The sequence below is a fragment of the Tachyglossus aculeatus genome, chromosome 10, assembly GCF_015852505.1.
Source record: "Tachyglossus aculeatus isolate mTacAcu1 chromosome 10, mTacAcu1.pri, whole genome shotgun sequence".
Lineage (NCBI taxonomy): Eukaryota > Metazoa > Chordata > Mammalia > Monotremata > Tachyglossidae > Tachyglossus > Tachyglossus aculeatus.
The window spans coordinates 11207765-11235642 of record NC_052075.1 but is presented as its reverse complement, the minus strand read 5'-3'; the positions used below and the strand labels follow the sequence as shown (position 1 = coordinate 11235642).

The window sequence follows — 27878 nt, the reverse complement described above, 5'->3', positions numbered from 1 at the left end:
CTCCCCTGGCCATCTGCCACAATTTTTAGGAATGTAGCAGTCATACAGCTAGCCACGGGTGTGGTGGAGGCACCATGTTTTGTAGGAAGCTCGGTGGAGGGGACCTGAGCCCATGGCCCTGCTCGAGAGCCACATTTAGTTCCACAATGAAACAGGTTTCAAGAGATGTGTACGTGGCGGGTTCACAATTAGTTTCTAAAAGGAAATGTAAGGAGTAAGCCCTAAATCATGAATAGGAAAGAAGCTGAGAATAGGGTGTGGGAATGCTAATAATAATAATGGCACTTATTAAACACATACCACAGGCCATGCTAAGTGCTGGGTAGGTAGAAGACAATCAGGTCCAACAATTCATGCTGAAAAGCTGCACAGCCTAGTGCAGGTCTGGGACTCAGGGGACCTGGATGCCAATCTCAGCTCTGCTAGTTGCTTGCTGTTTGACCTTGGGCAAATCACAACTTTTCTCTGGGCCTCAGTTACCTCATCTGCATAATGGGAATTAAATCCTCCTCCCTCTAACTTACTGTGAGCCCCATGCGGGACAGTGACTGTGTCCACCCTGACCAACTTCTATCTACCCCAGTACTTGGAACAGTGCTTGTCACATAGTAAGCATTTAACAAATACCATTAAAAAAAACCACCAAAGAAACCCCACTATCCCAACCCCAAGGGGTTTAGAGTCAAAGAGGAAGAGGGAACAGGGATTTTTTATCAAATACCAGGAGCATCATGCTCAGTGCCTCCGCTGGAGACAAAATACTGAGCCGAATGGACCATTGGTCTAAGTAAGAATGGCAACACCTGGATCCCTCTACCCGAGCGTGGCCATATTATTCCATTTTTTCTGGAGTGTCTAGAATGGACATCTTTCTTATTGGTGGCAATCAGACTCCATGAGAATGTAAAAGAGAATACCCAAACAGCTGCTCTAGGGTGAAGCGATATTGGGAAACAGAGGAAACATTTTTAACGCCACAACAAAACAAAGCATCAGACCTACTCTGCCTTCAGGATGAAAGCTGGGAGCCAAGTATCCCGGCGAGCACGGGAGCGTGCACTGCAACCGAGAAAGGAGCGGCCCTTTTTGAAAGCAGATCTTTCTTAAGGACTGTGAAATCAGGAGTCTAAAAGTGAACTCAGCATCAGGCTGTGCAACTAACAAATATGATCACACAACAAAAGACAGTCTTTAAGTATGCAGGGTGTGCTTGGAACTGCGGGCCCTGCCTTGCCTATGGGGCCTCACATACTCCCAGAAGAAAACGCCACCGTCACAAGCGTCATCTTCCAGCAAGGAGGACTACTGGAAGCTCGATGATGAGTGGGCAATGGGGGAAGGAGAGAGAACGCTTCGGGCTGACAAAATACGTCCTGGGCAAGTGGTACCCAAAGGCTGACACCATTAGGGTTTGGTGGATGAATTGCGGGATATGAATCGAGTCCCCCTCTAGATCACAGTAATCACTTTTGGAGAGTATGGAATGGGCCTTGTTGGGCAAAATCCCAAACCAATATCTTACTGCAAATAGAAGGCTCGCTGCCAATCAAGCCAAAAGGAAAATATTCAAATACTCCTCCTTGCTGGGATGTATCCAAATCATTGGACTGCATTTGATTTATTTAATATCAAAAAGGCATTTTTTTCTCCTGTGACCTCCTTGCACTCTCAGGTGGGTTGGGAGTGACTGACAGGTGTGCTATTATTTCCAAACCATATGCTTTTCTATCTTATCTGCTTTAATTTACTTTTCCATAACTACTAACAAGGGAGTGGGGTTACAACCAACAAGAGAAACTTTTTTATTTGCTTTTTCCTCCGGAAAGAGATAATTTATCTTCCCGTGTTTTTAGTCATTGTACTCCCTTTCACTGTCACTGGCAGTCACAATATGCCAGCACTCTTAAAATAAGGTGGAAAACAACCACAAGAACTAAAATGTTTACAAATAAACAAGTCCCTAACATAGTATAGAGGGAGAGGAAGGGAAAGGGAAGGGGAGATAAACAGACTATCCCTTTCAGATAACTAAGAATTTAGCAGAGTAACTGCCCACGTAAAGTGAACGTCGTTTAACTTTGTATCTGAAATCTGTTTCCCCCCTGCACTACCACTGTAGAATAAATTTCCACTGTCCCCCACGTGTTCTAATTCAGATGATTTTGTAGAAACTTCAACATACTTTTAATGTTTGTCAGAGATGAGTATTTAAACTTGAGCAGTAGCGCCTTGAGTACGTCATGGAACAAGCATAAGGGGCTTAGATGAGTACAAGCTCTTAGTTCAGTGCTCCGCCCACAGTAAGCACATAACAAATACCATTGATTGATTAGAGTAGCTCTTTACATTTCTGCTGACTCTGTTGTATTGTTCTCTCCCCCATGTGCTTAGTTCAGAGCTCTATACACAGTAAGCACTCAGTGAATACCATTAATTCTCTGCACCTGCATCTCAGATTTTTCCCTTTTCCCCTCTAATTTGTTCTAATACGCAATAATTAAAATAAACTTTAAAATCAAATATAAAACATGTTCTAGCTTATACGAGTTGTGAGCTTTCTTTCTAAACCGCCTTTCTTCCTAAATTACGCAGTCTCTGTGCTAACCTGACAAAGCCGCTAGAGCCCAGGGGCACACAACTATCAACAAGGACCCCTAAAAGCTATTGATTTTTGCCTTGAAAAAGGAAATGTTGTGTTTTGTAATATCCCAAAACAATTTGCCTATAATAATTCTTCCACTGAGCTATAACCTTGGACAACAGGAGAACTGGCCCAATTACAACAGTTTTAAATTAAGGGGATACGATTGGAAGAGGGGGCAACCGTCATGGAACTTCAAAAAGCACTGTCAGAACCTCTCAAACTGAACAAGAATCAGCCCCAGGATCACCCCGTTAAACTAGAAAACATCTGATGGATTATAAATAGCTATATTCGTTGATTCTTATGTGCTGAATTTCTTTCTGGGTCAGAATAAATATTTTACTAAATGAATATTCAATCCAGAAATAAAATGCAACCAATTTCATGAACGCAAATACCTAAAAGTACTTCGCACTTGGGCCAGTGTCCCAGAAAGTATACGGGCCCACAACACTACTCCAGTGCTTACAGTCTAGAGTAGCAGGGAGGGGAGTGCATAAATGTTTAGGTATTGAGAATTTAAGTGCAGAGGTGAAGCCAAAGGGAGGAAATATCTCCTGTTAAGTATGGCTGCAAATCACCTGAATGAGAAGTAGAAGCATCAGGGTAATGATCAGCACCAGCAGGGAGTCAGGGAATACAAGGGAGTCAAAAATACCCTCAGGGAATTAATCAGTGGTGTTTACTGCACCTTTACTTTGTGCAGTGTACTAAACTAAGCGCTTGGGAAAGTACACTACAACATGGCTGGTAGACAGGAGCCCTGCCCACCAGGAGCTTACAGTCTAAAGGGGGAGACACAGGAAAATAAATCACATATCAGTACATAAGTGCTATAGGGCTGAGAGCATATCAGGTGCTTAAAAGCATACAGAAGAGGATGTAGAGAAGCAGCATGGCTTAGTGGAAATTCATTCATTCATTCAATCATATTTATTGAGTGCTTACTGTGTGCAGAGCACTGTACTAAGCGCTTGGGAAGTACAGTCGGCAACATATAGAGACGGTCCCTACCCAACAACGGGCTCACTAGCACGGGCATGGGAGTCGGAGGCTGTAGGTTCGAATCCCGGCTCCTCCACTTGTGTGACCTTGGCAAGCCACTAAACTTCTCTGGGCCTCAGTTAATGCATCTGTAAAATGGGGATTAAGATTTTGAGCCCTACCTGGGCCAACCTGCTTACTCTGTACCTACCCCAGAGCTTAAAACGGTGCTTGGCACATAGTAAGTGCTTAACAATTACCATTATTATTATTATTACTATTATTATTATTGCAGATCAAAGTTCAAGGATGGTGAAGTAGGAGGGCGGGAGGGAGATGAGGTCTTAGTTGGGGAAAGCATAGGGGTCGGCGGCAAGAACAGAGGGCAAAGGGTCTCCCAGCCTGGTCACAGGGAGTTTGACTCCCCCAGGTTGCATCAGTGGTAAAATGGAGCTTCCGATTTTTCCAAGTTTCAAAATCTCCACAAATAGCTACTGAAAAAAAAAAAATCATCTCCATATTCCACCACCAGGTGTGATCTTTTAAGAGCTATCAAGTTTGTGTGATTAGGAAGTCATCCAACATGTCCGTGAAACCTCATTAGTTGCCGTTTGGCCCCTGTGCCGAGAAAGCCATCTGTTTGATGGAAACACTATTTCTACTTCCCTAACTGTGCGAGGCTAGCAATGGCAACTGCAAAACCCCAGGAGGAGAGGGAAGGAAATACTAGCTGGCTCGAAACTTTAATCATTCACATGAATTGGCTGGGAAATTACAGTTAATTTTACACAAAGGGGTCTCAAGTCCCAAAAAAACATTTTAGTTAATTAGTCCACTGGCACTCTAAACTGGCGGAGGTAAAATTTGGTTATGAATCAAGAGGTAAAGCTCTCACTGGGAAAGCTATTTTACTACAGATCTGAAAGTGACCACCTCTCAACAATCAATTCTGATGTTTAGGCTTGCCGAAGGATGGCAAAAAGCACCATATCCTATGGTAGGAAAAAAAACCCGCAAAGAACTAAAGAGATCATTCTTTTGCCGCATGTAATTATTTCCTGATGTTACATGTTAAACTAAGCTTCTGGCCAAAGTTCTCTTTGGACAAAATCTATAATAAATTAACATAAAAGGTACATTAAAACTTTAGTTTGCCCCGCTTCCCCTACCCCATTAGATCACTCAAGAAAAACAATTTCAGTCAATTAGTGGTATTTATTGGGCAGTTATGTGCAGAACACAGTACTAAGTGCTTGGGAGAGTAAAATACATCAGAATTAGCCAACACATTCCCCGTCCATAAGAAGCTTACAGTCTTTTGTCTCTTGTAAGAAGCCCTCGACCTTGACACCATCACAGAGGGGGGAAAATAATAGAGGGGTGGCCTTTGGCCCCAGGGAAGTGCTTGGAAGCCAGTCCACCTACAATGGGAAGCCCAAGAGCCCTGGGGCCAGCGAAGCCCCGAGGCTCAGCTCTAAGCTCAGCCTTCCAACTGCTGAAGCCGCTTCAAGGGCCCAAAGGATGAAATCTGGGCATTTGAGGGGCCCGGCCACCCACCGTGTAGTGATGACTCCCATCATCCCACAGAATCCATCCCCAGGAGCGTATCCCAAACACAGGCTTCCTCCACCCACCCTCTGTACGGCGGTCCTAAGGAACGGAATGGGGAGCCGAGCAGTATCAGAGATAATAATGATGGTATTCGTTAAGCGCTTACTATGTGCCAAGCACTGTTCTAAGCGCGGGCGTAGATACGAGGTAATCGGGTTGCCCCACGTGGGGCTCACAGTCTTAATCCCCATTTTCCAGATGAGATCACTGAGGCACAGAGAAGTGAAGTGGCTTGCCCAAGGTCACACAGCAGACAAGCGGCGGAGCCGGGATTAGAACCCATGTTCTCTGACTTCCAAGCCCGTGACCTTTCCATTAAGCCAAGCTGCTTGCCCAAATCACTCTTCAATCAGTATTATTGACTGTGTGTCTGCCTGTTCCAAGCACTTGGGACAGTACACCAGAAACAAAATCCCTGCTTCCTGCCCTCAAGGATCTTACGTTCTCCTTTCTGCACTCCTTGCTCCATTTATCACCTTTCCCCACCCAGTACCATCACTGGCCTTCTCTTTCTCATTCAATGGTATTTATTGAGTGCTGGGTGCAGAACACTGTACTAAGCACCTGGGAGAATACACTACAAAAATTGGCTGTAGTTCCTGCCCACGTTCCCTGCCCACATGGGGCTTGCATTTTAGATGGAGCTTTTTTATGGCATTTATTAAGTGCTTACTATGTGCAAAGCACTGTTCTAAGCACTGGGGATGTTACAAGGTGATCAGACTGTCCCACGGGGGGCTCACAGTCTTTATCCCCATTTTACAGATGAGGTAACTGAGGCCCAAAGAAGTTAGGTGACTTGCCCAAAGTCACACAGCTGACAATTGGCGGAGCCAGGATTTGAACCCATGACCTCTGACTCCAAAGCCCGGGCTCTTTCCGCTGAGCCACGCTGCTTCTCCTTACAGTTTTGAACCAACAGTACCTCCTGGATACCAACTGTGCCCAAAGCTTGGGAGATTACAACTTTAACTCCATTAGAATAAGCTTACTGAAACCTGTTTCTTCTGGAATAAACATCAAAGCATCCATAACAGGGTATTCCCTTTGTCTGCTGTACTTAAAGAGAATAGCATGGATTTGCCACACCAGAGCAGAAAAGAGGTACAATCTACTCCTTTAAATCGTCGATCCGTATATACTAAGGCAGGGGGATTATGAAAACAATCCAGTAGATTGACTTGTAAACAGTATGGGCTCATACTTTTTATACAGATGACAAGAAACCCGCTTTAAAGAACTGTGCAGCCACATACGGAGGGGCTGGAATAAATTACGTTAGGATTTTGTACACCAAAGTAATAGGTAACTAATGTAGATAACACTGCCATCACATTAAAGGAGCGGAGTGGTCGTAAATTCAAGCTGCAGCTTGAATGGATTGAATGTTTTTATATGGAGCACACTCCAAATCCCTGAGGAACAATCTCAGAAGGGGCCGGGATGGGAGAGTCGTGGAGGAAGGAACACTTTTCATTTATTTTATTTATTTTTTAAAAAAAGATTTCTCAGAGCAGCCCCACTCCAGCCCCCGCTGTCCCGAGCTCTCTCGTCCTGAAAAGTTCCCAACTTTTCATTCCAACTGCTCCGCTGCTCCTCCCCGCTAAGCCTCAGGGATTCGGACTGTTTTCGGGACAAAACCACTTAAAATTCATTCAAACCAATGGCTTGAACTTGGAACCACTCTTTGGCTTATCATTCTGGCTGATAAGCACTTTGTAAGCCAAAACCAGAGCTAATGTCCCAGAAAAGCAGCAACACTAAAAAGCGATGGCTGATGCTTTAAGAAGTTTTGACAGCAGAGCAAGTTGCAGAGCTTAAGGAAAGGTTTCCAGGAGAAGTATTTCCAAATGAGGCTGTCACAGCAATACCTCCACATTCGCCTGGCTGATGACAGAACTAGGACCAGGCAACCAATCCATTCTATATAAAGTGTCAGTGACTCGATCCAAATGTCATGCCTTGAAACACTGGGGCAGAGTGAAACCCCACCCGCTTACACACTTTCAAAGGAAACTGAAGAAATGGGAAGAGAACATGTACATCTTCCAGCAGACCGCTAAGGTGATGGCATAATAATGGGGGCGAAGGAGAATCTTCAACGTGAAAATCAATAGGAGTGTCAGAGAAACACTATCAAATTGATATGTTCTGTTGGAGTTTACTAATCTAAGAGTGCTGCCAAGTGACAGGAGGCAGTGGCTGAAGGGAGAAAGAGGAGCTGAGGCCATGACTGCAGAAGGAAGCAGTCATTTATTCATTCAATTGCATTTACTGAGCACTTACTGTGTGCACGGTACTGTACTAAGCGCTTGGGAGAGTACAACAGTAAACAGACATTCCCTGCCCACAACAAGCTTACAGTCTAGAGGGGGAGACAGACATTAATAATAATAATAAATTACAAATATGTACATAAGTGCAATGGGGCTGGGAGGGGGGATGGATAAAGAGAGCAAGTCAGGGTGACCCAGAAGGGAGTCAGAGAAGAAAAAAGGAGGGCTTAGGCAGGGGAAGGGCTCTTGAAGGAGATATGCCTTCAATAAGGCTTTGGGGGTGGGGGGGAGAGCAACTGTCTGCCAGATTTGAGGAGGGAGGGTATTCCAGGCCAAGACAGGACTTGAGCGAGGGGTTTGGGGCGAGACAGATGAGATTGAAGCCCAGTGAGAATGTTGGCATTAGAAGAGCGAAGTGTGCAGTTTGGGTTGTAATAGGAGACAACTCAGAGACAGCGGGCCCAAAGGGGTCTGGGAAAGGAGGTCCAGCCTCGAGGAGTGTGGCTGCCCAGGACTCTCCTGGATACCTCCAGTCTCTCCTCCCCACAGTTGCCCAGATTCTCTGCTACTACTCTGGGAGAGCAGCAGGACAGATGTTAACTGGGAAGAAACCTCTGATGCGTGTTCCTGGAGTTCTGAATACCTAGCAACCGGGAAGCAGCATGACCTAGGGGAAAGACGCTTGGAAGTCAGAGGGCCTGGGTTCTAATCCTGAATCTACAACTTGCCTGTTGTGTGACCTTGGGTAAGTCACTTCATTTCTCTGTCTGTTACCTCGTCTGTAAAATGGGGAATAAGACTGCGAGCCCTATATGGGACAGCGACTGTGCGCCACTGGATTATCCTGTAGCACCCCAACACCGAATACAGCATCTGCCACATAGTAAGCACTTAACAAATGAAAAAAAAAAATTACCAAACAACAAACCTTGCTCTATGATGAGACAGCCATTATGTGATGGCGCAGGATTTTGGTTTGCTTTAACAGAAACTTCCGGGCCAGGCACCAACAGGTTCGGACAAACCCGTGTCCATCTCCTGCAAGGAATGGCAAAAGCTAACTGCCTTGGGGAAACTTCAGCAACCAAAGCGGACACAGGAGGAAACCCCCACTGGCTCCAGGTGGAAAATGTCCGGCTAGTCAATCAATCAAAGGCATTTGTTGAGCACTTAATGTATTCAGAGCACTATACTAAGCAGAGAGTACGAAACCACAGAGTTGATACACGTGTTCCATGCCCTCAAGCAGCTTACAGTATATAGGGCAGAGAGACGATGCTATAAATCAATTTGGATATGGACATAAGTGTTGCAGGGCTGAGGGTGGGGTGAATATTAAGTGCTTAAAGGGCACAGATCTAAGTGCATAGGTGACACAGAAGGGAGAGGGAATAATAATAATAGCATTTATTAAGCGCTTACTATGTGCAAAGCACTGTTCTAAGCGCGCTGGGGAGGTTACAAGGTGATCAGGTTGTCCCACGGGGGGCTCACAGTCTTAATCCCCATTTTACAGATGAGGTAACTGAGGCCCAGAGAAGTGAAGTGACTTGCCCGAAGTCACACAGCTGACAAGTGGCAGGGCTGGGATTTGAACCCATGACCTCTGACTCCAAAGCCCGTGCTCTTTCCACTGAGCCACACTGCTTCTACGTGGGTAAGGATAAGATAAGGTAAGGATAAGGATGTGGGTAAGGGGTTGGCAGTGAGATAGATGAGATGGAGTGTAGGTTGGCATTGGAGAAATGAAGCATGCAGGCTGCGTTGGAGAAGGAAATCAGCAATGTAAGAATTAGAGGGGACTTTAAAGCCAATGGTAAGGAATTTCTGTTGTATGCAGAAGTGGATGGGCAACCACTGGAGGTTCTTGAGTAGTGGGGGAGACGTAGACTGAATTTTGAGGTTGGGGAAATGATCTGGGCAGCAAAATAAATATGCAGACTGAATTTTGGCGCAGAGGGAAATGATCTGGGCAGCAGTCTGAACTACGAACCGGAATGGGAAGAGATAGAAGGCAGGGAAGTCAGCAAGGAGGCTGATGCAAGTAATTAAGGTGGGAATTAATGAATGCTTGGATCAGCACAGTAGCAGTTGGGATGGAGTGGAAAGGGGGGATTCTAGAGATGTTGTGATGGTAGAACTGACAGGGATTGAATGTGTGGATTGAATAAGAGAGATGAACTGATGATAATGCCAAGGTTATGGGCTTGATAAAGAGAACAGTGGCGATGTTTACAGTAATGGGAGAGGACATGGGTAGGAAGATGAAGATGAAGAATACTGTTTTGGAGATGCTTAGTTTGAGGTGTCAGTGGGGCATCCAGGTAGAAATGTCCTAAAGGCAAGAGGAAATGCAAGACTACAGAGAAGAGAGATCAGGGCTGGAGAGATCTATTTGGGAAACAGCTGAGTAGAAATGGTAGTTGAAGCCATGAGAGTGAATGAGTTCTCCAAAGGAGTGGTTGTAGATGGAGAACAGAAGGGGAACTGAACCCTGATGGACTTCCACTCTTAGTAGTTGAAGCCATGAGAGTGAATGAGTTCTCCAGCTGACAAGTGGCGGTGGAGTTGAGGAGTGAGAGGAAGCGGGCAGCAGAGGTCATCAGAAACACCTACATTCATTCATTCAATCGTATTTATTGAGCACTTACTGGTGCAGAGCACTGTACTAAGTGCTTGGGAAGTACAAGTTGGCAACATATAAGGATGGTCCCTACCCAACATTGGGCTCACAGTCTAGAATCCCCAGAGATCAACAGAAGAATGAGAAAAGGGAGAAGCAAGGTGAAAAAGGGATCAGAATGGTTCAGAAAGGTGGAGAAGGGACCCTAGGGATTGTAAATGACTGTGACTAGTAACTCGAGTGGGTGGTGGAAGGTGGATGACAATGGGCTTCCAAGGAAGGGAATGAAAGGAATGGGGGAGGTGAGATGAGGAAAAGCAGGATCGGGAAGCAAGAAGGACATCAACTCCTCCCCCTTTCCCAATAAGTCTTGGGGAATTGGAGAAGACAAGGCCCCCTCTGGAGAGGGCAGGAGGGCAGCAAAGGAGATGGTGTAATCAACTTCCAAGTTAGTTCTCTCATCAGGCTTCTTCCTTCTCCTCCAAGACTCCACAAACCAGTTCTCTCTGGCCACCGCCCACACAACCCCTGAGCCAGTTTTCTCTGGCTACTTGACATGCCACCCCTGCAACAGTTCTCTGGCCACTTGACACACCGCCCCATAGCCAATCCTCTCTGGCCACTTGACACACCGCCCCATAGCCAATCCTCTCTGGCCACCTGACACACCGCCCCATAGCCAATTCTCTCTGGCCACCTGTCACGCCACCCCCCACCCCCAGACATACCTTGAGCCAGTTCTCTCTGGCCACCTCCCATGCCACCCCTGAGCCAGGGCTCTCTGGCCACCTCCCATGCCACCCCACTGTGGTTTTCCTTCCTCTCCACCCACGGTTGCTCCCAAGCATTTGAACAGGCCCAGGGGTCAATGCATTTCTCATCCAATACTATAGTTATTTTAGTTAGGGATTTTAAAATAAATGAGGAAGGTTAAAAGCCTCATAAAATAACTTTCTCTTGGAAAACAAGTTCCTAAATGAATATTAATATAAACATCTTGCTCCGGCTAAACCAAGATATACTCTTTATTAGGCTAGAAGTCAAAATTCTCTTCTCCCAGGTAGTCCTGCAAACACATTGAAACTGGGTTGTTTCCCAAAGCTTAATTAAAAATGTAAATAAAAAAGCAGACTTGAAGAAACATATAAAGCTTAAATTTCTAATCCAGTTCAGTACTGAATACAGACATAGAGTTTTTGCAATTTTACCATGCAGCTAAAATTGAGTAAACTGTCACTTGTAGAAGCTTCGCTTCTTGGGCCCTCATATGAAATCGGACTTTCCCTATTGAAAAATAGGTCTCCTCTAGCCACCATTCACCTCCAAAGCCTGGAAATTCTACACTATTTTTTATATTTTTATAGTTCTCCAGGGCCTGGAGTCACTGTACAGTCTCATGTCTAAACATCTAGAGTGAAATGTTCATTAGTAAGTGCAGAAACACCACAAACATAATTTGGATTGTTGCTATGGGTTTAATGGAGTTCCATTTCCCTTGAATAAATATCAGAATCATTTCCCCTAGAAGAGGCCAAGAGTCCTTCAGATTTTGAAACGGTGATACTGCCCTGGAAAGAATCCAAACCTAAAATTTTACGGGTGAACATTATCCCCCAACTCCAAAGTATGCAAAGAAGTCTCTGAAAAGAATAAAATGCTCCGGCCAGAGGGTAAAACGCCAGGCAATTCTGCTGGGCACCGCAAGCTTTGGCTGGGGCTTTGTTGCAGCCACATCATCTCTCAGGGTTCAATACAACAACGTTCCCTGAGCTTCCAAATGCTCTCTGCATTCATTCGATTGTATTTAGTGAACGCTTACTGTGCGCAGAGCACTGTACCGGTGCTTTGCAGAATACAATATAACAATGGACACATTCCCTGCCCACAATGAGGGAGGCTATGCAGGGAGGAGATAATAATAATAATAATGGTATCTGTTAAGCGCTTACTATGTACAAAGCATTGTTCTAAGCGCTGGATGTTCTTGGGAGAACACAATATAACCATGGACCCATTCCCTGCCCAAAATGAGGGAGGCTATGCGGGGACGTTGACCCCCCACCCCCACCCCACCCCGCAGAATCCCGGCAGGAGCCCACAAACATCAGGGATCCGGAGTCACCCCCTGGACTTTCAATCCCCTTCCCCTGCATTCACCTCAGCTTGGTGTGGAAACACGAAAACATTGCCGAGTCCCCAAAGCCCCTTCCCTTCAGCAGGGCTCTGCGGAAATCAGCCCGGACCGCTGAGAATCCGGGCCTCGAGAGAAGGAAATTCCACTCCTTCAAAAAAACCATCCCAAACCTCACTCTGGATAGTCTTCCTCATACTTAAAGTGAACCCTCCAAGTTTCCTGAGCCAATTACTTCTTGCTCTGATCTCACTGAGGATTACTGCATCAGCCTCCTCTCTGATCTCCCATCCTCCTGTCTCTCCCCACTTCACTCTATACTTCACGCTGCTGCCCGGATCATCTTTGTGCAGAAACGCTCTGGGCGTGTTACTCCCCTCCTCAAAAATCTCCAAAAATCAACCTACACATCAGGCAAAAACTCCTCGCTCTCGGCTTCAAGGCTCTCCATCACCTCGCCCCCTCCTACCTCACCTCCCTTCTTTCCTTCTACAACCCAGCCCGCACCCTCCGCTCCTCTGCCGCTAACCTCCTCACTGTGCCTCGTTCTCGCCCGTCCCGCAGTCGACCCCCGGCCCACATCCTCCCCCTGGCCTGGAATGCCCTCCCTCCACACATCCGCCAAGCTAGCTCTCTTCCTCCCTTCAAAGCCCTACTGAGAATTCACCTCCTCCAGGAGGCCTTCCCAGACTGAGCCCCCCCATTCCTCTCCCCCTCCCCATCCCCCCGCCCTACCTCCTTCCCCTCCCCACAGCACCTGTATATATGCTTGTACAGATTTATTACTCTATTTTACTTGTACATATTTACTATTCTATTTAGTTAATATGTTTTGTTTTGTTGTCTGTCTCCCCCTTCTAGACTGTGAGCCCGCTGTTGGGTAGGGACCGTCTCTAGATATAGCACAGTGCTCTGCACACAGTAAGCGCTCAATAAATACGTTTGAATGAATGATTTGAAGATGGAGAACCATATATGAATCCTTTCACATATTGGAAGGCAATTATTAGGTTTACCTCAGAGCTCCTCGCAATTCCATCCAAGGACCCAGATGCGAAATTCAGCATTAGCTGCAGGACCCCACAGAGGTCTGACCGGGGCGATTTATCTTGTGACCCCACAAAGCGCCAGTTCTCGAGGGGGCCCAACCCTAACTGAACCCATAGGAAAGGCCCACAAGTACACAACAGAGCCCCTGCTACATTCCCATGACCAACCTTCAACCTCCTTATGCGCCAGCGAGCTTCACGGTCTTCAAATTCTACTCGATGTATCCCGCCTTCCAACACGAGGGATGAAGTGGCGGTTGATCCCCGTAGGCCACTACGTGGCTACCGGAGAGATCTGGAAAAAGTTTGTGTTCCTAACCAGGGGTGCCAACTTTCCATCTGGAGCAAGGGGAGCAGGAATTTTAGGGGCAGGGAGGAGGTTTGGGCTAGGAGGGGCCGGCTTCAAAGAGCTCATGGGTCAATAAGCTAACATCTGGGGGCTTTTCAACCCTGAATGGTGAATCTTGGGACTTGTCTGAGATCTGGGGCAACCCCTATGAGTGGACATTTGTGCTCCTAACTTCTTTCAGAGGGGAGAGAACGCTCTGGCTCTTATTAAAGTGCCAATCTAGAATGAGAAAATGTGAAATTTACTTTAAAGCCACCAATTCCCGACAGCCGATTTAAGATAGCTGTTAATCATTCAAGAGTGCGGAGATGAGTAGTCAGAGATTCCCCAATAATTATCTTTTTTTTCCTCTCTATCTTTAAATTCACCTTCAGACTTCTTGAAAATAATCTCTTTGGGAACTAGCGACTCAGAATATTACATCAAAATACATGATTTGATTTCAACAGACTTGAAACCAAGTTCCAGAACAGCATTTAAACTCTAACTTTGACTAATATTTCACTTGGAACCATCCTGCTATGTTTGGAAAATCTGCCTCAAAAACACAGAGCATAAAAAATTTACAGACGCTTTAAATTAAATGTCATAATTTGATAGCTTCCCCACTCCCTTCCTCAATAAAGTGTCAATCATTTCATTTGCTGTAGTAGCCTCTACTGGGATTTTAAAAATCAAATCCTTAAAGATCTACTTCCTTGAAAATCAATCTTTTAAGCTATTTAATTTTCTTTACTCTTTTATTACTACGACTTACATGAAACTTTAAGAGCTTATAACTTCCTCCTGTACTTCCTGTGAAATATTATAACCTTTTCCACATTGACTTGCTATACTAATAATTCCTTGTATTTAAAACACCTTTCCCGCAAGGATGCACCTTGCAACCAGTAACTTACAATCACCCTGTAATGTACTTAGATAAGTGGCAAGTGTTACAATCTGTATTTTACTAGTTTAGAAAGTAACCTAGACGGGTAAAGTAACTTGGATAGAGTCACAGAGTCAGGCGCCAAGAAAAATAATTCTAGTCAATTCACAAGAAAATACTGCCCCTGCTTGGCCTCAATGAGGAAATTTAGCAAGAAGAAAAAGAACTGAAGACCGCTACCTCGTAAAGACAATCTACCCTTAAAAAATTGAAGAAATGATATGTCGGTTTCAAAGTAAACTCCCCCCTCCACCCCAAAGTTTTCCCATGTCCAGGACTCCTCAAGTTTCCACCAAACGATTTCTTTGCCCGCCCTGACGGAACAGGGTAACTTTCTACCCTGAACTGTCTGTGCCAAACAACTCTATCCCAATGAATCTTTTTGAACATTTTTACAAATTAAATTCAAATAGGCATTTATGAAATTTCTATTCGACTCCTGCGAATTGCACTGCTTACCCTCTCGAAAATCACACAAAGTATATTTTAGTTAGCTACCTATACTAATTTAACCACCTTTTATTAAAAAATCTACCTCAACCAATTTAAATTATTATGAATTTGAGGCTTTAATATACATTACAAAAGGTTTCATATTTCTTCAATGCGTCACTCTTCAAAATGAAGTCATTTTCCAACCATAATTTACTCTCAAATTTCTAATGATTCAGTGATGGAACGGTTTGTCACTCTTTCACATGCTCTTTAGAGAGGGTAAAAAAGTTTTATATCTGCACTGGATGTACCTTCAAATAATCAAGTACAAAAGCTGCTTTTCTGATGGACCTGAAGGGCCTCCAAACAATTCTACCTACGGACTACAGATCAGGACCCTCCAACTTCTACTTACTGTCACGAATAAAAAAGTATTTAGAATTGTTTTGTGACCGATAACCTGCTTAACATTTTTCAAAATCTAAGAGACTCCACAAGAGAAGCCTATCTATTTTTAATGACAAAACTCTACAGACGAATGAGTGTGATGTCTCTACTTCACACTTATTCTTAGATTTCATTCACGGAATCCAACTCCAATTAATCTTCTCAAAACCCCTGTGAAATCGGGAGTAATTAGGAAATAGTAATTTAGGTCCATTACCTTAGAAAGCTATCACTTTTTCCACACCATCACTTCAGATCACAGCTAATCCGCAACGAACGACAAGCGGCGGGGAAGAATCCGCCTGCTGTATCTTGCTTCTATAGATGCTTTAACAAATTGAAGAGTCTTTTGTAGAATTTCAGCCTACACGCTATCTAGTGAACTGATATTTTTTACCCATCTTCTGAAATCTTCGCCTAATCCTAAATGTGCATACTATATTAGATAAGATGGGTAAAAATCTCAAATAAAATACCCCTACCAGACCACAGTGTCCATGCTCTAGGGCTAACCGTCTCATCTACAAGCATTCTCATAAATGTCATATACCTTCTCAAGATTGACATCAATGGTATTTTGTTGAGTGCTGATGTGCAGAACACTTGGGAAAGGATGGTACAGCAGAGTTGGCAGACATTCCCTGCCCACTTGCTCTGACAGTAGCAGTGTGACCTTGGAACCTCCCTTTGTTAAGAAGTGTCTTAATAAAGTCATTTAAAGAAGTTTTCAACATCTTGTAGTGCCTTCACTACAAACATTCACACACGCACTGGAAGATGCAAAACTCCCGGTCTGCTGCTGAAACAGGTGGGCCATTCCGGGCGCCCCTTTCAGCAAGGGGTCTCTTTCTGCCACCTACTCCTAGTAAAACTCGGAAACTTGGAAGTTCGACCGGATTCAGTAACAGGCTGGCAATGTTTCGCCGACCTCGGCGGGTCCTCCTTCTCCCCACGAAATCTCAGCGGGGAAGGCGGAGAGGTGGCACCCCGTCGGTGCCCGTCCCGGTAGGGAAAGGTCCCGGGCAGCGTTTCGGCTGCGGCTCCCGTCGCCCAGCGGCAGGGTCCCTCCTTCCAGCCGTGCCAGGGAAGGAGGAGGAGATGGAGGAGGCCCCGGCTCTCCGGTTTCCAGGCCCAACAAGCGGCAGATTCCCGCGGCCAGGACACAGTGTGATCCCAGGAAGGAGGGAGGAAAGGAAGGCGGCCCTGGCTCCTTGGGGGGCTTCCCCCTCGACCCCCCGGGACCCCGGAGATGAACGCACCCTGGGCAGGGGGGCACACCGGGCGAACATTTCTCCCCGGCCACGGACACAAAGCTACTGGGAGCGAGGGGGGCGGAGAAACTACTCAGGAGCTTAGTCCAGTGTTCTGCACATAGTAAGCGCTCAACAAATATGACTGAATGAATGAATGAATCCTCCTCGGGAGGATGGAACAAAGGGGATGGGGGCGGTGTGAGCTTCTAGACCGTGAGCCCGCTGTTGGGTAGGGACCGTCTATGTTGCCAATGTGTACTTCCCAAGCGCTTAGTACAGTGCTCTGCACACAGTAAGCACTCAACAAATACGACTGACTGAATGAATGAATCCTCCTCGGGGGGATGGAGCAAAGGGGATGGGGCGGTGTGAGCTTCTAGTCTGTGAGCCCGCTATTGGGTAGGGACTATGTTGCCAATGTGTACTTCCCAAGCGCTTAGTACAGTGCTCTGCGCACAGTAAGCGCTCAACAAATACGACAATGAATGAATGAATCCTCCTTGGGAGGATGGAGCAAAGGGGATGGGGCGGTGTGAGCTTCTAGACTGTGAGCCCACTGTTGGGTAGGGACCGTCTCTCTATGTTGCCAACTTGCACTTCCCAAGCGCTTAGTCCAGTCCTCTGCACACAGTAAGCGCTCAATAAATACGATTGAATGAATGAATGAATCCTCCTCGGGAGGATAATAATAATAATAATAATGGGATTTATTAAGCACTTACTGTGTGCAAAGCACTGTTCTAAGCGCTGGGGAGGTTACAAGGTGATCAGGTTGTCCCACGGGGGGGCTCACAGTCTTCATCCCCATTTTCCAGATGAGGGAACTGAGGCTCAGAGAAGTGAAGCGACTTGCCCAAGGTCACACAGCAGACATGTGGCGGAGCGGCATTCGAACCCATGACCTCTGACTCCAAAGCCCAGGCTCTTTCCACTGAGCCACGCTGCTTATAATGATGCGTTTACTATGTGCAAAGCACTGTTCTAAGGGGATGGAGCAGTGTGAGCTTCTAGACTGTGAGCCCGCTGTTGGGTAGGGACCGTCTCTATACGTTGCCAGCTTGTACTTCCCAAGCGCTTAGTCCAGTGCTCTGCACACAGTAAGCGCTCAACAAATACGGCTGAATGAATGAATGAATCCTCCTCGGGAGGATGGAGCAAAGGGGATGCGGGGGTGTGAGCTTCTAGACTGTGAGCCCGGTGTCGGGTAAGGACCGTCTCTATATGTTGCCAACCTGGACTTCCCAAGCGCTTAGTCCAGTGCTCTGCACACAGTAAGCGCTCAATTAATATGACTGAATGAATGAACTTGTACTTTCCAAGTGCTTAGCCCAGTGCTCTGCACACAGTAAGCGCTCAATACGACTGAATGAATGGACCTGTACTTCCCAAGCGCTTAGCCCAGTGCTCTGTACACAGTAAGCGCTCAATAAATATGACTGAGTGAATGAACTTGGACTTCCCAAGTGCTTAGCAGTGCTCTGCACACAGTAAGTGCTCAATAAATACGACTGAATGAATGAACTTGTACTTCCCAAGCGCTTAGCACAGTGCTCTGTACACAGTAAGCACTCTATAAACACGATTGAATGAATGCACCCATACTTCCCAAGCGCTTAATGCAGTGCTCTGCACACAGTAAGCGCTCAATAAACATGACGGAATGAACTGTACTTGTATACCTGTATATATGTATATGTTTGTACATATTTATTACTCTACTTATTTTACTTGTACATATTTATTTTATTTGGTTTATATGTTTTGTTGTCTGTGTCCCCCTTCTAGACTGTGAGCCTGCTGTAGGGTAGGGACCGTCTCTAGATGTTGCCGACTTGTACTTCCCAAGCACTTAGTCCAGTGCTCTCCACACAGTAGGCGCTCAATAAATACGACTGAATGAATGAATGAATACTTCCCAAGCGCTTCATCCAGTGCTCTGCACACAGTCCGCGCTGAATACGATTGAATGAATGAATGAATACTTCCCAAGCGCTTAGTCCAATGTTCTCCACACAGTAGGCGCTTAATAAATACGATTGAATGAATGAATGAATACTTCCCAAGCGCTTCATCATCAAGTGCTCTGCACACAGTCGGCGCTCAATAAATACGATTGAATGAATGACTACTTCCCAAGCGCTTCGTCCGGTGCTCTGCACACAGTGGGCGCTCAATACATACAACTGATTGAATGAATGAATGAATACTTCCCACTGAATGCATGAATCCTTCCCAAGCGCTTCGTCCAGTGCTCTGCACACAGTAGGTGCTCAGTAAATACGACTGAATGAATGAATCCTTCCCAAGAGCTTCGTCCGGCGCCATGCACCCAGTAGGCGCTCAATAAATATGACTGAATGAATGAGTCCTTCCCAACTGGTTTGTCCAGTGCTCTGCACACAGTTGGCGCTCGATAAATATGACTGAATGAATGACTACTTCCCAAGCGCTCCATCCAGTGCTGTGCACAAAGCGGGCGCTCAATAAACATGATTGAATGAATGAATGAATAGTTCCCAAGCGGTTTGTCCGGCGCTCTGCACACAGCAGGCGCTCAGTAAATACGACAATGAATGAGTCCTTCCCAAGCGGTTCGTCCGGCGCTGTGCACCCACTAGGCGCTCAATAAATACGACTGAACGAATGACTCCTTCTCAAGCGCTTCATCCGGTGCTGTGCACACAGCGGGCGCTCACTAAACATGATTGAATGAATGAATGACTAGTTCCCAAGCGCTTCGTCCAGTGCTGTGCACCCAGTAGGCGCTCAATAAATACGACTAAATGAATGACTCCTTCCCAAGCGCTTCGTCCGGTGCTGTTCACACAGCAGGCGCTCAATAAACACGACTGAATGAATGCGCTCAATAAACACGACTGAATGAATGAATGCCTAGTTCCCAAGCGCTTCGTCCAGCGCTCCGCACACAGCGGGCGCTCAATACAATTGGACGAATGAATGGATCCTTCCCAAGCGGTTCGTCCGGCGCTGTGCACACAGCAGGCGCTCAATAAACACGACTGAATGAATGACTCCTTTCCAAGCCCTTCGTCCGGCGCTCCGCATACAGTGGGCGCTCAATAAATACGACTGAATGAATGAATGGCTCCTTCCCAAGCGGTTCGTCCGGCGCTCCACACACAGCGGGCGCTCAATAAACGCAACTGAATGAATGACTAGTTCCCAAGCGCTTCGTCCAGGGCTGCGCACCCAGTCGGCGCTCCATAAATACGACTGAATGAATGACTAGTTCCCAAGCGTTTCGTCCAAGGCTGTGCACCCAGAAGGCGCTCAATAAACACAACTGAATGAATGAATGAATGACTCCTTCCCAAGCGTTTCGTCCGGCGCTCTGCACACAGTAGGCGCTCAGTAAATACGACAATGAATGAATGAGTCCTTCCCAAGTGGTTCGTCCAGCGCTCTGCACACAATAGGCGCTCAATAAACATGACTGAATGAATGAATGACTGGTTCCCAAGCGGTTCGTCCAGCACTGTGCACACAGCGGGGCGCTCAATAAACGCGACAATGAACGAATGACTAGTTCCCAAGCGCTTCGTCCAGGGCTGCGCACTCAGTAGGCGCTCAGTAAATACGACTGAATGAATGACTAGTTCCCAAGTGGTTCGTCTGGCGCTCTGCACACAGCGGGCGCTCAATAAACGCGACTGAATGAATGACTAGTTCCCAAGCGCTCCGTCCAGGGCTGTGCACCCAGTACGCACTCAATAAATGGGACTGAATGAGTGAATGAATGAGTCCTTCCCAAGCGGTTCGTCCAGTGCTGTGCACACAGTGGGAGCTCAATAAACACGACCGAATGAATGGCTAGTTCCCAAGCGCTTCGTCTGGCGCTGTGCACACAGCGGGCGCTCAATAAATATGACTGAATGAATGAGTCCTTCCCAAGCGGTTCGTCCGGCGCTCTGCACACAGTAGGTGCTCAATAAATACGACTGAATGAATGACTAGTTCCCAAGCGCTTCGTCCGGCGCTCTACACACAGCGGGCGCTCAATAAACACGACTGAATGAATGAATGACTAGTTCTCAAGCGGTTCATCCGGCGCTCTGCCCACAGTGGGTGCTCAATACGACTGAATGAATGACTAGTTCCCAAGCGCTTTGTCCGGCGCTCTGCCCACAGCGGGTGCTCAATAAACACGACTGAATGAGTGAATGAATGACTAGTTCCCAAGCACTTCATCCGGCGCTGTGCACACAGTAGGCGCTCAATAAACGTGACTGAATGAATGAATGACTAGTTCCCAAGCGCATCGTCCAGGGCTGCGCACTCAGTAGGCGCTCAATAAATACGACTCAATGAATGACTAGTTCCCAAGCGGTTAGTCCAGGGCTGTGCACACAGCGGGCGCTCAATAAACACGACCGAATGAATGACTAGTTCCCAAGCACTTCGTCCGGCGCTGCGCACACAGTAGGTGCTCAATAAATACGACTGAATGAATGACTAGTTCCCAAGCGATTCGTCCGGCGCTCCGCACACAGCGGGGCGCTCAATAAACGCGACTGAATGAATGAATGACTAGTTCCCAAGCGCTTCGTCCAGGGCTATGCACCCAGTAGGTGCTCAATAAGCACAACTGAATGAATGAACGACTGGGTTCCCAAGCGCTTCGTCCAGCGCTGTGCACACAGCGGGCGCTCAATAAATACGACTGAATGAATGACTAGTTTCCAAGCGTTTCGTCCGGCGCCGTGCACACAGCGGGCGCTCAATAAACACAACTGAATTAATAAATGACTAGTTCCCAAGAGCTTCGTCCGGCGCTCTGCACACAGTTGGCGCTGAATAAATACGACTGAATGAATGAGTAGTTCCCAAGCGCTTCGTCGGGCACCGTGCACCCAGTAGGCGCTCAGTAAATACGACTGAATGAATGACTAGTTCCCAAGCGGTTCGTCCGGCGCTCTGCACCCAGCGGGCGCTCAATAAACACGAATGAATGAATGAATGACTAGTTCCCAAGCGGTTCGTCCAGGGCTGCGCACCCAGCAGGCGCTCAGTAAACACGACTGACTGAATGAATGAGTGGTTCCCAAGCGCTTCGTCCGGCGCTGTGCACCCAGAAGGCGCTCAATAAGCACAACTGAATGAATGAATGACTGGTTCCCAAGCGCTTCGTCCAGCGCTGTGCACACAGCGGGCGCTCAATAAATACGACTGAATGAATGAATGACTAGTTCCCAAGCGGTTCGTCCGGCGCTCTGCCCACAGCAGGCGCTCAATAAACACGACAATGAATGAATGACTAGTTGCCAAGCGCTTCATCCAGGGCTGCGCACCCAGTAGGCGCTCAATAAATACGACTGAATGAATGACTAGTTCCCAAGCGCTTCGTCCGGCGCTCCGCACACAGCGGGCGCTCAATACACGCGATTGAATGAATGAATGACTAGTTCCCAAGACCTTCGTCCAGCGCTCTACACACAGCAGGTGCTCAATAAGTACGACTGAATGAATGACTAGTTCCCAAGCGCTCCGTCCAGGGCTGCGCACCCAGTAGGCGCTCAGTAAATACGACTGAATGAATGAGTAGTTCCCAAGCGCTTCGTCGGGCGCTCAATAAACACGACTGAATGAATGACTAGTTCCCAAGCGCTTCGTCCAGGGCTGCGCACACAGCGGGCGCTCAATAAACAAGACCGAATGAATGAATGACTAGTTCCCAAGCGGTTCGTCCAGTGCTGTGCACCCAGCAGGCGCTCAATAAATACGATTGAATGAATGACTAGTTCCCAAGCGCTTCGTCCGGCGCTGTGCACACAGCGGGCGCTCAATAAACTCGACTGAATGAATGAATGAATGAATGACTAGTTCCCAAGCGCTCCGTCCAGGACTGCGCACCCAGTAGGCGCTCAGTAAATACGACTGAATGAATGACTAGTTCCCAAGTGGTTCGTCCGGCGCTCCGCACACAGCGGGCGCTCAATACACGCGATTGAATGAATGAATGACTAGTTCCCAAGCGCTTCGTCCAGGGCTGTGCACCCAGTAGGCGCTCAATAAGCGCGACTGAATGAATGAATGACTGGTTCCCAAGCGCTTCGTCCGGCGCTCTGCAAACAGCGGGCGCTCAATAAACACGACAATGAATAAATGACTAGTTCCCAAGAGCTTCGTCCGGCGCTGTGCACACAGTTGGCGCTCAATAAATAAGACTGAATGAATGACTAGTTCCCAAGCGGTTTGTCCAGGGCGTGCACACAGTGGGCGCTCAATAAACACGACTGAATGAATGAATGAATGACTAGTTCCCAAGCGCTTCGTCCAGTGCTGTGCACCCAGAAGGCGCTCAATAAGCACAACTGAATGAATGAATGAGTCCTTACCAAGTGGTTCGTCCGGCACTCTGCCCACAGCAGGCACTCAATAAACGCGACTGAATGAATGAATGACTAGTTCCCAAGCGCTTTGTCCGGCGCTGCGCACCCAGTAGGCGCTCAATAAATATGACTGAATGAATGACTCCTTCCCAAGCGCTTCGTCCAGTGCTGTGCACACAGTGGGCGCTCAATAAACACGACCGAATGAATGAATGACTAGTTCCCAAGCGCTTCGTCCGGTGCTGTGCACCCGGCGCTCCACACACAGCGGGCGCTCAATAAACACAACTGAATGAATGAATGAATGACTAGTTCCCAAGCGCTTCGTCCGGTGCTCTGCACACAGCGGGCGCTCAATAAACACGACTGAATGAATGAATGAATGACTAGTTCCCAAGCGCTTCGTCCGGCGCTGTGGGCACACAGCGGGGCGCTCAATAAACGCGACTGAATGAATGAATGAATGAATGACTAGTTCCCAAGCACTTCGTCCAGGGCTGCGCACCCAGTAGGCGCTCAGTAAATACGACTGAATGAATGACTAGTTCCCAAGCGGCGCTCCGCACATAGCGGGCACTCAATAAACGCGACTGAATGAATGAATGAATGACTAGTTCCCAAGCGCTTCGTCCAGGGCTGTGCACCCAGTAGGCGCTCAATAAACGCGACTGAATGAATGAATGACTAGTTCCCTAGCGGTTCATCGGGCGCTCTACACACAGCGGGGCGCTCAATAAACGCGACTGAATGGATGAATGACTAGTTCCCAAGCGCTTCGTCCGGTGCTGTGCACCCAGTCGGCGCTCAATAAATACGATTGAATGAATGACTAGTTCCCAAGCGCTTCGTCCGTCGCTCTGCACATAGCGGGCGCTCAATAAACGCGATTGAATGAATGAATGATTAGTTCCCAAGCGCTTCGTCCGGCGCTCTGCACCCAGTAGGCGCTCAATAAACACAACTGAATGAATGAATGAATGACTAATTCCCAAGTGCTTCATCCAGGGCTGCGCACCCAGCAGGCGCTCAGTAAACACGACTCACTGAATGAATGAGTGGTTCCCAAGCGCTTCGTCCGGCGCTCCGCACACAGCGGGCGCTCAACAAGCACAACTTAATGAATGAATGACTGGTTCCCAAGCGGTTCGTCCGGCGCTCTGCGCACCCAGCGGGGCGCTCAATAAACGCGACTGAATGAATGAATGACTAGTTCCCAAGCGCTTCGTCCACTGCTGTGCACCCAGCGGGGCGCTCAATAAACACGACTGACAATGAATGAATGACTGGTTCCCAAGCGCTTCGTCCAGGGCTGCGCACCCAGCAGGCGCTCAGTAAACACGACTGACTGAATGAATGAGTGGTTCCCAAGCGGTTCGTCCGGCGCTGTGCACACAGCGGGGCGCTCAATAAACGCGACTGAATGAATGAATGAGTGGTTCCCAAGCGGTTCGTCCGGCGCTCTGCACCCAGCGGGGCGCTCAATAAACGCGACTGAATGAATGAATGACTAGTTCCCAAGCGCTTCGTCCACTGCTGCGCACCCAGCGGGGCGCTCAATAAACGCGACAATGAATGAATGACTAGTTCCCAAGCGCTTCGTCCGGCGCTGTGCGCACCCACTAGGCGCTCAATAAACACGACTGACTGAATGAATGACTGGTTCCCAAGCGGTTCGTCCAGCGCTGCGCACCCAGCGGGCGCTCAATAAACACGACTGAATGAATGAATGACTAGTTCCCAAGCGCTTCGTCTGGGGCTGTGCACCCAGTAGGCGCTCAATAAATACGACTGAATGAATGAATGAATGACTGGTTCCCAAGCGCTTCGTCCACTGCTGCGCACCCAGCGGGGCGCTCAATAAACGCGACTGAATGAATGAATGACTAGTTCCCAAGCGCTTCGTCCGGCGCTGTGCGCACCCACTAGGCGCTCAATAAACACGACTGAATGAATGAATGAGTGGTTCCCAAGCGGTTCGTCCGGCGCTCCGCACCCAGCGGGCGCTCAATAAACACGAATGAATGAATGAATGACTAGTTCCCAAGCGCTTCGTCTGGGGCTGTGCACCCAGTAGGCGCTCAATAAATACGACTGAATGAATGAATGAATGACTAGTTCCCAAGCGGTTCATCGGGCGCTCTACACACAGCGGGGCGCTCAATAAACACGACTAAATGAATGAATGACTAGTTCCCAAGCGCTTCGTCCACTGCTGCGCACCCAGCGGGGCGCTCAATAAACGCGACTGAATGAATGAATGAATGACTAGTTCCCAAGCGTTTCGTCCAGGACTGCGCACCCAGCAGGCGCTCAATAAACACGAATGAATGAATGACTAGTTCCCAAGCGGTTCGTCCGGCGCCGTGCACCCAGCGGGCGCTCAATAAACACGACTGAATGAATGAATGAATGAATGACTAGTTCCCAAGCGCTTCGTCTGGGGCTGTGCACCCAGTAGGCGCTCAATAAATACGACTGAATGAATGAATGACTGACTGGTTCCCAAGCGGTTCGTCCGGCGCTCCGCACACAGCGGGGCGCTCAATAAAGGCGACAACGAATGAATGAATGAATGACTGGTTCCCAAGCGGTTCGTCCGGCGCTGTGGGCACCCAGCGGGGCGCTCAATAAACGCGACTGAATGAATGAATGACTAGTTCCCAAGCGCTTCGTCCGGCGCTGTGCGCACCCACTAGGCGCTCAATAAACACGACTGACTGAATGAATGAATGACTAATTCCCAAGCGCTTCGCCCAGGGCTGCGCACCCAGCAGGCGCTCAGTAAACACGACTGACTGAATGAATGAGTGGTTCCCAAGCGGTTCGTCCGGCGCTGTGCACACAGCGGGCGCTCAATAAACACGAATGAATGAATGAATGACTAGTTCCCAAGCACTTCGTCTGGGGCTGCGCACCCAGTAGGCGCTCAATAAGTACGACTGAATGAATGAATGAATGACTGGTTCCCAAGCGCTTCGTCCAGGGCTGTGCACACAGCGGGGCGCTCAATAAACGCGACTGAATGAATGAATGACTGGTTCCCAAGCGCTTCGTCCAGCGCTGTGCACCCAGCGGGGCGCTCAATAAGCACGACTGAATGAATGAATGAATGACTAATTCCCAAGCGCTTCGCCCAGGGCTGCGCACCCAGTAGGCGCTCAGTAAACACGACTGACTGAATGAATGAGTGGTTCCCAAGCGGTTCGTCCGGCGCTGTGCGCACCCACTAGGCGCTCAATAAACACGACTGAATGAATGAATGACTGGTTCCCAAGCGGTTCGTCCGGCGCTGCGCACCCAGCGGGGCGCTCAATAAACGCGACTGAATGAATGAATGAATGACTAATTCCCAAGCGCTTCGCCCAGGGCTGCGCACCCAGTAGGCGCTCAGTAAACACGACTGACTGAATGAATGAGTGGTTCCCAAGCGCTTCGTCCGGCGCTCTGCACATAGTAGGCGCTCAATAAACACGACTGAATGAATGAATGACTGGTTCCCAAGCGGTTCGTCCACTGCTGCGCACCCAGCGGGGCGCTCAATAAACGCGACTGAATGAATGACTGACTGGTTCCCAAGCGCCTCGTCCGGCGCTCTGCCCACAGTAGGCGCTCAATAAACACGACTGAATGAATGAATGAATGACTAATTCCCAAGCGCTTCGTCCAGGGCTGCGCACCCAGCGGGCGCTCAATAAACACGACTGAATGAGTGAATGACTATAGCTCCCAAGAGCTTCGTCGGGCGCTCTGCACATAGTAGGCGCTCAATAAGCACAACTGAATGAATGAATGACTGGTTCCCAAGCGGTTCGTCCACTGCTGCGCACCCAGCGGGGCGCTCAATAAACGCGACTGAATGAATGACTGACTGACTGGTTCCCAAGCGCCTCGTCCGGCGCTCCGCCCACAGTGGGCGCTCAATAAACACGACTGAATGAATGAACGAGTAGCTCCCAAGCGTTTGGTCGGGCGCTGGGCGCCCAGAAGGCGCTCAGTAAATAGGACTGAAGGGGTGAAGGGGAGCGCCCCAACACACGCACACACACACACACACACACACACACACACACCCCTCCCCCCGACATGAGGGGACGGGACGGGGCGCGTGGGGACAATGGTGCGCCGAGGGGAGGAGGGACAAAGCGTGTGAGGCGGTCAGACAAAGGGCCGGGGTCGGCGGGAGGGCGGGCAGCGCAGGCGGGCGGCTGCCCCTCGGCCGGCCCCGGTGGGTCAGGGGGCTCCCCCTCACCCGCCCGCCCGCCCGCCCCACACGAAACTTTCCCTCACCGCCGCCGCCGCCGCCTCTCCCGCTCCCCTCACTTACCCTGTCACAACAGGCGCCATCTTCCACAAACTCTCGCCAAAACTCCAACTCTCGCGAGATTCCCCCCCCCCCCGGGAGCGAGCGCGCGCCCGCCCGCCTCCTCGGCACGAGGAAAACCGGGAAAGCGCGCTCGAGCCCCCCCCCCCTTTTTAAAGAGGGGGGGCCTTCTGCGCATGCGCGAACGCCCCATTCCCTCCCCCTCAGCGGTGACACCCCCCACCCTCCCCGCACGGGGGCGTGTTCCCGGGCTCCGCGCTCACAATCAATCAATCAATCAATCGTATTTATTGAGCGCTTACTGTGTGCAGAGCACTGGGCTAAGCGCTTGGGAAGTCCAAATTGGCATCACATACAGACAGTCCCTACCCAACAGTGGGCTCCCAGTCTAAAAGGGGGAGACGGAGAACGGAACCAAACATACCAACAAAATAAAATCAGTAGGATAGAAATGTACAAGTAAAATAAATAAAT

The 27878-nt window shown here is 48.4% G+C and overlaps 1 protein-coding gene across 1 annotated transcript in view; it reads right to left on the bottom strand.

Moving 5' to 3' along the window:
- The window catches only part of RBPJ (recombination signal binding protein for immunoglobulin kappa J region), a 128311-nt gene extending 100887 nt beyond the window's left edge, over positions 1-27424 (bottom strand). Inside the window, exon 1 of the mRNA XM_038752490.1 lies at positions 27408-27424. The gene's annotated coding sequence lies outside the window, so the exon portion shown is untranslated. The remainder of the gene's footprint in view (positions 1-27407) is intronic.
- Positions 27425-27878: the final 454 nt, after the last annotated feature.